The sequence below is a fragment of the Musa acuminata genome, chromosome BXJ2-8 (assembly GCF_036884655.1).
Source record: "Musa acuminata AAA Group cultivar baxijiao chromosome BXJ2-8, Cavendish_Baxijiao_AAA, whole genome shotgun sequence".
Classification (NCBI taxonomy): Eukaryota; Viridiplantae; Streptophyta; class Magnoliopsida; order Zingiberales; family Musaceae; genus Musa; species Musa acuminata.
Genome location: NC_088345.1, coordinates 33,736,620 through 33,750,088, shown reverse-complemented (window position 1 = coordinate 33,750,088; position 13,469 = coordinate 33,736,620).

Here is a 13,469-nt window from a genome sequence, read left to right as displayed (position 1 = left end):
AATACAAGACATGATTTCATATGATTATGAAATGATTGCTTATCATATATATATATATATAAATAATAAATATGACACGATAACTAATCTAAAAACTTTCATATGTGATATGCTTAAAAAGTTTTACGATACTTTTGAGGAATATAACACATATAGGACATTTTTCATTGCATTATACAACATATAAGCTATTACAATATGATATAAGTTATGCTAATTTCATATTTGCACAAGTCATCAATCTTTTGTATATTCGTCTTCCCCTTTGTCATCAATAAAAAGGAGATGAGTTTTCAAGCATATAACTCGTGATCATTAAAGTCATTCATAAAATCATCTCATAAGAAAAAAAATCTTGAAAAGGAAATGTCAAAATTGATAAAGCTTCAACTTGGTATTAAGATCGATCATTCAAGAAAAACATCAAATCATCCAAAATAACATGAAGGTGCCATCAAAATATTGACAAAATTTTGGAAAGAAACATCCAACATCATATACTAGAATAATGTCAAACGCATATTAAGGTAGCATAGATATTTACAATAATAAGAAAGGTTTAACACAACGATTATTCCTCGGGAGGAATTCCAAAGTTCCTATACATGACATCTATCTTCTGGTTCATCTGTCGTAATTCCCTCAAAATTTCAACTTGCTGTAATTGGATTTACTCTTGTTGTAATTTGATTTGATTTAATTCTGCCATGATGATATCTTCATAAGATAAATTAGGAGCTAGTTCTGAAGGTGTTGCACCAAAGGGACTAGGAGGAGATTCATTTCCCCTGAAAATGGGTGTTTCAGTGTATTCTACTGGTGGGAGAACTAGACCAATCCTTCTAGGTTGCCTAATCCATATACCATTGCCAAAAGTACACCTAAGTCTCTTGAATAGGTTTCTGTTAATAGTGTTAAATCGATCGACCTAGATTATTTCTTCATCGGGTGCGACACAAATATTATAGGCAAGCATTAATCGAGTGACTAACCCTCTATACGGTAACATTGAGTCTTTGGCTATTATGTCTTGCATATGTTGCCGGATTAAGTATCCAAAATAATTATTTTGGCCGGTCATAATCCAATACATAGTACTTAACTCTATTTGACTAATCTCATCATGATGAAATTGTTTAGGAAGTAGGATGCTTATCATGATGTGATGAAGAAATTTAGAGTTAAAAGGCAACAAGTGTTCGCAACTTTTGGGAATTATGCCTAGGTTTGGATTTGCAAAAACAGTTTCTAAGGCTTCGGAGTAAGTTACTCCGATTGCATTGATATCTCATTTACTTCTAAAATAACAACCCCTATCCTTTTCGGCAATTCCAATTAACTCACATATAATGCTATCAAAGATTCGAATATGTGTTCCTAAGAGGTAGGTAGTTAAGCTATCATTATCCACACTTAAGTTGGCATAAAATAACCTAACCAACCTAGGGTAAATCGGTTCATTGATTTATAGGATAGATAAGATATCTAAATTTGCAAATCATCTAATGGTTCCAGGTTTCCAAATTCATCTAGATCAACATGTTTGCCCTTATGTATTGTTCTTGTTTCGAAATTAGGATACCTAAGAGCTACTTCATTAGATCTAAAGAGGATTTGGTTATAAGAATCTCCTTCCACCCTTTTCCCTTTGGTTCTTGATGATCTCTTATGAGCCATATCTAATGAGAGAACTTTAAAGAATAGGCCAAATAATGAGAGGAAGAAAAAAAATTTTAGATCTTACCTTATATAAGTTTTCTTGGGAGGTAAAGAGCTTGATCCAAGAAGAACCCCTCTCTTAGGCTTCTAGAGGCTTAGAATGAGGTTGAGAGAGATTTAGAGGGCTTTGTGAGAGTGCTAGGGAGGGTGCTCTCAGGTTGGGGGCGATTCCACCACCAACCCTAACCCTCCTCTTTATAAGGGGGTTCTCGAGCGGTGCCATCGCCAACCGAGCGGTGCCATCGCCAACCGAGCGATGCCACCGCCTGGGGACCGAGCACCCAGGCGGTGCTACCGTCGGTTCTGGCGGTGTCACCGTTAACACGCTAAAAAATGAGTTTTTTTTTTTTAAGAAGTTTTAATGTGTTTGATTTAAGATAGGATAGTGTCTTATATCACTCTTTAAGATATCATTCAAAATAGAAAAGAAAGAAGTCAAATCCACAAAAACCAAAAAGAGGAGTAAAAATTTTTGGAAAATATATACAATAAGCTCATTCATAAGGACAATTCAGCATACCTAATTCCTTTCTTATATTATTACATTTTATGGGAATGTTCATTAAGTAAATTTCATAGTCTTCCAACGTATTTTTCATCCAAACAACTTGTGCACAGCATGCACTTGCAGCTATGTATTCGGCTTCCGTCGTAGATAGTGCAACCAAATTTTGTTTCTTGGAAGTCCAAAAAACAAGTGCATGTCCTAAAAATTGACATGTTCCGGATGTGCTTTTTCTATCTATCCTACATCCGCCAAAATCGATATCTGCGTAAGCTATTAAATCAAAATTATCGGATTTTGGATATCATAATCCTAAACTAGAAGTTCCTTTAAGATATCTAAGAATTTTTTTAACACTTTTATGATGAGACAATTTAGGATTAGCTTGAAACCTAGCACAAAGTCCTATACTAAACATGATATCCGATCTAGTTACAGTGAGGTAAAGTAAACTACCAATCGTTCCCCTATATATTTTTTATCAAAGTTTTCACCACTTTCATCCATGTCTAACTTAGTAGAAGTACTCATAGGAGTGTTTATAGCTTTTGAACCATCCATGTTAAATCGTTTTAACAATTCTAATATATATTTAGATTGATTAAGAAATATACCATTACTAAGTTGTTTAATTTACAATCTTAAAAAGAAGGTTAATTCTCCCATTAGGCTCATTTCAAATTCATGACTCATACACTTGGTAAATAATTTACATAGTGATTTATCTGAAGAACTAAAAATAATATCGTCAACATAAATTTGAACAATAAGAAAATTATTTTCAAAATATTTGATAAATAATATAGTATCAACCTTGTCTTTTGTAAAATTATTTAAAATAAGAAAGGAACTAAGCCTTTCATACTAAGCTCTAGGAGCTTGTTTTAAGCGATAAAGAGCCTTAGTCAATTTAAATACATGATTAGGAAGAAGAGAATTTTCAAATCCAGGAAGTTGTTCAACATACACTTCTTCAGAAATAAAATCATTCAAGAAAGTACTTTTGACATCCATTTGAAATAGTTTAAAATCATTACTACTAACATAGGCAAGGAGCATCCTAATGATTTCTAATCTTGCCACAGGAGCGAAGGTCTCTTCATAGTCAATACCTTCTTCTTAATTGAAACCTTTGGCCATTAGTCTAGCCTTGTTTCTAACCATGATTCTGCATTTATCTTGCTTGTTTCTAAAGATCAATTTAGTACCAATGACTAAATGGTCACTAGGTCTAGGAATAAACTTCTATACCTCATTCCTCTCAAATTGGTTCAATTCCTCTTGTATTATAATAACCCATGAATCATCCTTCAAGGCTTCATCAATACATTTAGGTTCAATTTGAGAAAGAAATGCGGCGTTAGCACAAAAATTCTTAAAGGAAGAATGAGTTTGAACCCCTTTTGATGTATCTCCTATAATTAGCTCCTTTCGATGAACATCTACATATTTTCATTCCTTGGGTAAGGAAATTTCGGAAGAAGATGCATCCAAGTTGCTATTTTGAGGAGGGGGTTCATTTAAATTCAAATTATCAAAACTAAGATCATCATCTAAATCATTTTTCTTTAACTCGAAAATTTCATTACAAACTATATAAATAGACTCTTCTATAACTAAGGTTCTTTTGTTAAAAATATGAAAAGCCTTAGAAACGGAAGAGTAACCAAGAAAGATGTCTTCATCGGATTTAACATCAAATTTTCCTAATGCATCATTTTTATTCAAAATAAAGCATTTACAATTGAAAACTTTAAAATAAGAAATATTTGGTTTTTTGTTATTCCATAATTCATAGGGAGTTTTTGATAGAGATAGTCTTATTAGAACCCTATTTATGACATAGTAAGCTATATTAACGGTTTCGGCCCAAAAATACTTAGGTAGACTATGTTCATTTAACACGGTTCTTGCCATTTCTTATAAATTTTTTATTTTTTCTTTCAACTACCCCATTCTGTTGAGGATTTCTCATAGTGGAGAAGTTGTGGTTATATCCACTGGATTCACAAAAACTTTGGAAGTCATAGTTTTGAAATTCACCACCGTGATCACTCTGAATTGATGAAATCATGAAGCTTTTTTCGTTTTGAGTAAGTTTACAAAATTTAGAGAAACATTTGAAAGAATAACTTTTATGGGCTAAGAAATATGTCATAGTGTATCTACTATAATCATCTACAATTACGAAAACATATTTGCTTCCTCCTAGACTCATTGTGTCAATTAGTCCAAATAAGTCCAAATGGATCAATTGCAATAGTCTAGCGGTGTTAATTTGATTTTTTAGTTTGAAACTAGTTTTTATTTATTTCCCTAGTTGACAAGCATCACACACTTTGTCCTTAATAAACTTCATATTAGGATTCCCTCATACTAACTCTCTAGATGAAATCTTAGATATTAGTTTTATACTTGCATGGCCTAATCTCCTATGCCAAAGCCAAGCATCATCATTTAAAGCGAAAAAGTATATTTCATTACTAAGTTCATATGGTGCAGACATTATTTTGTTTTAAGGTAATCATTGATATGTTATTATTTGGTTTTTCAATAATACACACATCTAACGATATAACCTTTATCGCATAATTAACTAATGCTTAAGAGATTATGTTTTAATTCATCAACTAGCAATACATTATCAATTAAAAAACTTAATTTGTTACCTATGGTTCCCTTGCCAATGATTTTACATTTGTTGTTGTCTCTGAAGGTGACATACCCTTCTTCTTTGCTAGTGAGCATAGAGAAATGAGATGGATCTCCAGTCATATGCCTTGAGCATCCACTATCAAGATATCATCTCTTGATCCTAGCTTGTGAGTTTGTCTATAAAAGAGGATCGTTTTTAGGTACCCATTTGATTTTGGATGCCTCAAAAACTGATCTACTAATTTTATCATCCATCATTGAATTATTTGTAGTTCCTTTAGGAACCCATCAACTTATGTGGACTAATTTTTTTAAATGGACATTTATAAACAACATGTCCGGATTTACAACAAAAGTTACATTTCAAATGAGGTGAAACATGTAATGTGAGTCTTTTAATAAAGGTGGTAGGATTTTGGTGAGATCCTCTCATAAAATCAATTTCACTTCTATTTGCGACGTGACCCTTGTTTGCAAGGATCCTATCCAAGCCTTTGCTATCGACCTTAAACTTGTTTAAGGTCTCCTTAAGTAGCAAATTCTCATTTTTTATTACTTCTAAGTGTTCATGGAGGAGTTTGAAGACTATCAAGCTTATTTTGTAGTAAGACATGCTCTTTTTTTAATAGATTGAACTTCTTACTAATAGTTCTACATTCATCAAATAATTCGTGAAAAGCGATAGAAAGTTTATCGAAAGATAAATCTTCATTAATTAAATCACATACCTCTCCTCCTAAAGCCATTAGCGCGAAGTTTGTCTCCTCTTTATTGCTAGCTTCTTCATTCTCGGAATCACTTGAGTCATCCCAAGTCACTATTAAAGCTTTCTTCTTCTTTGATTGCTTCTTCTTGGCTTGGGGTCATTCATTTTTGAAGTGTCCTGGCTTCTTGCATTCGTAGCATATTACTTGGTCCTTTTTATGTTTAAGTTTATTTTTGGTGTCATTTTTAAATTTATTCTTTTTTATAAATTTTTTAAAATTTCAAGTTAAAAGTGTAATGTCATTGTCACTGTTCTCATCACTGGATGTTCCTTTCAAGTGTTTTTCTTGTGTTTTAAGTGCTATATCCTTTCTGTTCTTTGGAAGGGGGTTCTCGAGTTCTTCATGACCATGACACGTTATTTCCTAGGTCATTAGAGACCCAATAAGTTCTTCAAGAGGAAATATTTTAAGGTCCTTGGCCTCTTGAATGGTCGTAACTTTTGGATCCCAACTCTTTGGATGAGATCTTAAAATTTTAGTTACTAGTTCAAAGTTAGAAAAACCTTTACCAATAGCTTTGAGTCCATTGATGACAACCGTGAAACGGGTGTACATGTCTCCGATGGACTCACTTGGTTTCATCTGAAAAAGTTCGTAAGAATGCACAAGAATATTAATTTTGGACTCTTTCACTCGACTAGTACCTTCATGAGTGACCTCAAGAGTTCTCCAAATATCAAAAGCTGAATTGCAAATTGAAACATGATTAAATTCATTTTTGTCAAGTGCACAAAACAAGGCATTCATAGCCTTTGTGTTTAAAGCAAAAACCTTCTTCTCCGATTCATCCCATTCGCTCATCTAAAGAGAAGATTTTTGAAATCCATTTTTGACAATATTCCAAAGCTCAAAATCCATAGAAATAAGGAAGATCCTCATACGAGTCTTCCAATATGTGTAATCCGACCTATTAAACATAGGCGGACGTGTAATGGAGTGACCCTCTTGCATGCCGAAGTAAGCTATCTCTCTTGGGTATTAAACCAAATATAAGAGTGAGCTTTGCTCTGATACCAATTGTTAGGATCGGAGTGGCACTAAGAGGGGGGGGGGGTGAATTAGTGCAGCGGATTAAAACTCGTAAGTTTGAAATCGTAAATGTGTAGAGATTTCGATTCGATGAAGGATGACTTAGCTAACATAGCTTGAGTAAAGGTAGTCAAGAGTAGGGAGATGAAAACCGAACGATTTGCAACTAAATAGGAAAATTGTTCAGAAAATTAAATACTCACACATTTAAGGAATACCACGATGTATAGTGGTTCAATCAAATGACCTACATCTACTTTTGAAGCCTTCTTCGATGAGGCTCCCAACTTCCACTAGCAAATCACTTTGAAGGGGAAGGACCAAATACCCCTCTTACAACCTTTTTATAGGTGGTTCATATTCTTACAGATTTTTTTCAAAGAGAAAGAGGGAGGTGAATACTTAAGCTATTGAAAACAAGACTTTGCTAGAGCTTTTTCTCACTTTCTAACTTGTCAAAAATGTATAATCTCTGCTAAGAATTGAGGGGTATTTATAGGCCCCAAGAGGATTCAAATTTGAGCTCCAAATTTGAATTACTTTTGGGTTTCTCGGTGCTGGCGGTGCCACCGCCTGTCAGTGTTTGACACTGACATTGTACTGGCGGTGCTACCGCCCAGTCCGGCGTGCCACTGTCTAGACTGTTCCAGCTCACTAGTTGGTCTCTAAACTTGGCCCAAACCAATCCAAACTCGGGCCCAATTGGCCCTTAACCGAGTTATAGGATTAACCCTTAATCCTAACCCAAATTATATGCAAACTATGAAATTAAGATATAGCCCTAAGCAAATTTTTAACCGGCAACGTTGAGTTTCCTTCCGGCGAGTTTTCTGGCAAACCTCTGGCGGACTTCCGATACACCTTCAGATTTCTTCCGACGGACTCCTAGTAGGCTCCCGGTCTTATGGCGAGTTCAACGAGTCTTTAGCAAGTATCCAAACCTTCTTGGTGATCTCCGTGAACCTCCGACGATCTTTCCAGCGGACTTTCGAAAACTTCGGCAAGTCCTCGATTCTTTCTCGGTTGGTTCCGATAGCACTTCCGATGATTCTTCGGACTTTCGGTGGACTCTTGAACACCTATCGAACTTGGCTTCGGTAAACTTGCTTTGTGTCTTCATGCTATCATAGTTAATCCTGCACACTTAATTCAATAATATGGATTAGATCAATTAACCCATCAATTGACTCCATCATCAAAATCCGAGATTCAACAGTGGAAAGAAAAGAAACAATTGAGTTCACGATAAATCAAAAGAATGTAAAACAATTAGAATAATGTTTTCTTTTTTCTTAGTTTATCACATAACTTATTGAGTATTGGATAATTGAGGAACGATGGATATTCGATTATATTTGATGGTAGTTCATGCATTATTAAAGATAAAAAGTTTGATTTGATTATAGTAAATATTTGTATAGCATAAAATAAGTTGTTTTCACTTGAATTATCAAATATTAAAAAAAATGCTCTTATTATAACTCAAAAGAATAAGTCTACTTTATGTTATTTAAGATATGAACATCTCGTTAAACGTTTAAGGGTTTTAAGTAAACAAATAATAATTTTTAGATTACCTAAAATTAATACACTTGATGCATGTGAGGGATACATTTATGAAAATCAAAATAAGAAACAATTTTCTATTAGAAAAGCAGAGAGATTTTGATTTATATGAACCTATGAATATAAAATTATTTGGTAAAAGTTAATATTTTATATTATTTATTAATGATTATAATTGTATAAGATAAGTATATTTTCTAAAATTAAAATCTAAAATATTTGGTAATTTTTTAAAATTTAAGACACTTGTGAAAAGACAAAATGATTGGTACATAAAGACACTTTGGATAAATATGGGTGATAAATTTTTACTTAATATGTTTAATACTTTTCGTGAAGAAAATGATGTTTATAGGAAATTAATAACATCACATATATTGCAGTAAAATGATATTTATGAATGTAAAAATCAAACTATTGTTGAAATGATAAAATTTGCTTAGAGAAAAACATCTTCCAAATAAGTTTGGGTAGAAGCAGTTGTAAAAGTGATTTCTTTGTTGAATATTTCACCTATAAAAATTATTATGAATCAAATTTCTTTTGAAACTTGATATTATATGAAACTAGGCGTAACCCATTTAAAATTTTTTAGTTGTATTATTTATGCTTTGGTAAATTCATAAAACTATGATAAGCTTTAATAAAAAAAGTTTAAAAATATATCTTAATTGATTATTTTTAATAATCCTCGATTGTATAATCCTATTAGGGACAAAGTTATTATTAAAAAAATATTATATTTAATAAAAGGACAAGTTGGAATTGGGAGAATAGTGAAGATGGAAAATAATTCAGATTTCAGTAAAATTAGATACTTCACAAAATCAAGTGATAAATCTAGCTCCAACAAGTTTATAGTCAGCCTCAACTAGTAGCAATTTAAATTCATTAGATAATTCTTCATATAAAATCCATTCAAGAAAATTCATGTCACTAATAGAAACTAATGAATTCTACTAGCTTTAAGAAACTAGTTAAAAAATATGAATGAAAGAAAGAGAATAAAGGAGAAAATCAAATAAATTGAGATGAATAAAACTTAGAGGGCTAGAAAGAAAGCTACTAGATTAAGATGACTATTTAAGACAAAATATAATGCATATAAAAGTATAAGGTATGACTTGTAGTAAAAAAGTATTCACAGTAATAAGGTATTAATCTTAATAATACTTTTTCTTTCATTGCTTGATTTGAAATCGTGAAAACTTTCTTATCTTTAATTATTTATTCTAGTTAGTCTATTTATTAATTTAATATAAAATTTATATTTTTAAGTAAAGATTTATAAAAAGAGATTTTTATTCCTCAACCTAATTGATTTGATAGTCAAAAGACATTAAAAAAAAAAGTGTATAGAGTAAAGACAATTTTTTATGGGCTTAAATAACCTCCAAAGGTAAGGTACAATAAAATTAATAAAATATATTTAAGATGAGTAATAAAGAATCTATTCTTTATTTGAAGAAAGAAAATAAATATGATCTTCTTGTGGTTTACCTTTATATTAATAGTATTACATATATGAGTTTATTTAACTCTCATGTACTATTTTCTTAGGTTAGAGATGAAGTAAGGATCAAATAAAATTTTATTTCATAGATAAAATATTCAGTACATCTAAAAAATTTGAACATTATTAATTACAATAACACCCACGAATGTGAGAAGTTAAAACATGAAGATGTTATAGGTTTGACAAATGCAAGATATTAGAAAAGTTTGATTAGAGGTTTAATCTATTTAACTCATACTCGATCATATATTACTTTTGTTTAATCTTAGATTTTGATGATGAAACTAATTGATGGTATTTATGATTTGATCTGCGTTTTAAGTGACACAGGATGCTTCGATCAAGGAGAGACATTTAAAGCAGGAAAAATCATGTTGGACCGGAGAAACATATCAGAAGATTGGACGTCGCGCTGAAGGATCGATCGACTTATCAATAGAAGGCTTCGGGCCATGGTTTCGGGCATCGGGCCAATAAGGGCAAATATTGCGCCAAGGATATCGGAGTTGCGGATAGGCTGCAAGAGAGGACGATGCGTCGATGGACTAATGACATGCCGGACGACATGATTCATGCTTAGTAATAATTGTCTAGATCGAAGTGTGTTTTTATGTGTGCAGGATTAACTATGATAGCAAGGCATAAAGTAAAATAAAGTCCCGGAGTCAAGAACATGATTTTGTTGGGAGTTCGAGAGTTCGTCAGAAGTCCGGACATTCATTGGAAGTTCTGCCGGAATTGACCGAGAAGTCCTGGAGTTTGCCAAAGAAGCTCGTCGGAACTCACCAAAAAGATTGTCATGAAGTCCACGAGCTTGCCGGGAGTCCGCCGGAATATTGTTGAGAGATCGTCGAAAGTTTGTCCGAAGATCGCCCGAAGAAACTAGACTTATTTTATTTAGAATATGTCTTAAGAATCGTAGTTAAAACATAATTGAAGTTAGGATTGGGAGGTAATCCTATCAACTATATTAGGGGCCAATTGGGCCCGAAGTTGGGCTGATTTAGGCTGGATTCAAGGCCCAACTAGGATGTTGAAAGCCTGGTCGACGGTGGTACCGCCTGGGGAACAGCACCCCGGGAATTCTGGGTAGTGGTACCACCCAGTGGCAAGGTGCCAAGCGGTGCTACTGCCCGTACCCAAGAAACCCAGGATGAGATGTTTTTAGGCTCCAAGTTTGAATCAACTTGAAGCCTATAAATAACCCTCTCATCCGTGGTTAAGATACATAAGACTTAGAGTAAAAAAGGAAAGAAACACTACTACAATCTTGTATAAACTCCTCTCATTCTTTTAAGTGTTAGAATCGTTTGAGAGAAGAGTAAGTAGGGGTGTAAGGGTTATCTTTTAAACCTGATAAAAGGAGAATTAAGTTGTAAAATGTGGTTGGTCTTTTCCTATTGAAGGAAGACCAATAGTGGATGCCGGTGGCATCGACGGAAGAGGATTCGATGGAGTGGATATAGGTCACGACGACCGAACCACTATAAAAATTTGGTTTGTCTTTCCATTGAGCAATTTACTTTTATAACAAACTACCTCTCCTCTTTACTATGCTTTTACTACCCCTACACTCACATACGCTTTCAAGTTTATGAAATCGGTTTTCAATGTATGAAATATTTTTTGAAACCGACGTGATTTTACTACTGCACTAATTCACCCCCCCCCCCTCTCCCCCTCTTAGTGTCGACTCATTCATAATAACTTTGTGCCTAGTCATTCCTAATAACTTTCTTTATTTATGTAGTATTTAAGTAAATATCATCTTGAAGTTATTAAATAGGAAATCAGTTTTCAATGTATGAAATATTTTTTGAAACCGACGTGATTTTACTATTGTTCTAATTCACCCCCCCCCCCTCTCCCCCCTTAGTGTCGACTCATTCCTAATAACTTTCTTTATTTATGTAGTATTTAAGTAAATATCATCTTGAAGTTGTTAAAAGAATTTTATATTATATTACAAGAAGTATATATTATGATATTTAATGTTCTCATAATTTTGAATATCAATTATTTGGTTGTACTAATAATGATAGGACATAAGCTTTGGATGATAGAAAATGTACTTTAGATAATATTTTCAATCATAATCGTGAGCTACATCATCGAGTTAAAAAAAAGTAAGCAACTAACTATTTTGTCAAATTGGAAAGTAGAGCATGCAGTTGCAACATTATTTAGTTTGTCAAGCAGACTTAAAAAGCCGAAGATCTTCATCAAGTATTAAAAATTAATTTATAAATAGTTATCTTATGTAGTTACTATATTTTAGATAGTTTTAATTATGTTTTAAATAATTCTATTAAGTGACTCATGATTAAAAAAGTTATTATTATAGAAGATAGTTCATATACCTAATCTAATCATAAGTGATATGAGATGATTACTCTTATATTCTATAAAAAAAGCATATGGTTCATAAAGCAAAAAAAGTATATACTTGAGATATTTTATAAGTATTTTTCATTTTATCTATTATTTAATATTATTTTAATTTTTTATTTAAAAATATTCTCTTTCCATTATAATTCTGTTTTTATTTTCCTTCCTACTCCATTCTCAATAAGAGATGGCTCTGGAGCTTTTGGCACTAGCAGATTGTGATGGAGTTTCGAGCAGATGAAGATGATGAAACTTCGAATATTTAACCTTAATTGTTTTTACATCATTAACTTTCTTTTACACTTATGAAAGTAAAATATTTAATTTTAATTTTTTTTACATCGTTAATTTTTTTATTAAAAAAAATTACACGTGACACCACACCACATGTATGAAAAACTAAAAATATAATTTTATTATTTTTAAATTATTAATTTTATATAAACTTACCTAACTGATTTCCTCTTCCTCTCCTTATTCCAACCCACTCACCCATCGCCCACTGCACCCGTTGATCTTGCTCGCCCGCTGCACTCGTCACCCGCCGCTCGCCTTCCTCATCTGCTCACCCATCACTTGCTCATCGTTCTCACTTGCCTGTTGTACATGTTCCAACTTGTTAGCAGTTTTTACTACGTAAAACTTGCCAGCTGTGATTATTATGTTTCATAAGAGTATTTAGTTGTAATTTTTACTATAATAAAGGGTGTCATCTCTAAAGGTAGACAACTTCCATTAGAACTAAGAGATTGATAGGAAATTGCCACTTGAGTCAAACTCCAATGAGACATGACAAAGTTTATAAACCAATAAGCATATAAGTTTCTGTCGTCGTTATCACTTTCATATCGGTATGAGCTCATGTAAGCAACTGAACAAACTTAAGTGTGATTTTTGTTGGCTTGCAGTAACTCTGCTTAACTTGTTGTCATATCTCGATTTGCTGAGTCTCATGCAAACAAAGTTACAAGGAGAAAGCAAATATACAAAAGTATTCGATGAGCTCCATGACAAATGAGACAAAATGATAGATCTACTTTTTTGTTTCAAAGATGATCGGAAACAACACAACATCAATTCCAGAATTGTGTTGATGATGCCATAGTTTTTTTTTTTTTATCATGCTACCTTCGTAAACAGTAAATGAAATAAGATTTTATATCTAGCACAAACACTTCCATTTCATACAGGAAAATGAGAGAAAAAAGAAAATAATTTCTCATCATTTCAATAAAAAAAAGGTGGGTATGATCGACGAGTGGTGAGCGAGTAGATGCAGTGGGTGAGTGACAGATGAACAGGTGTGATGGGCAAACGGGTGCGA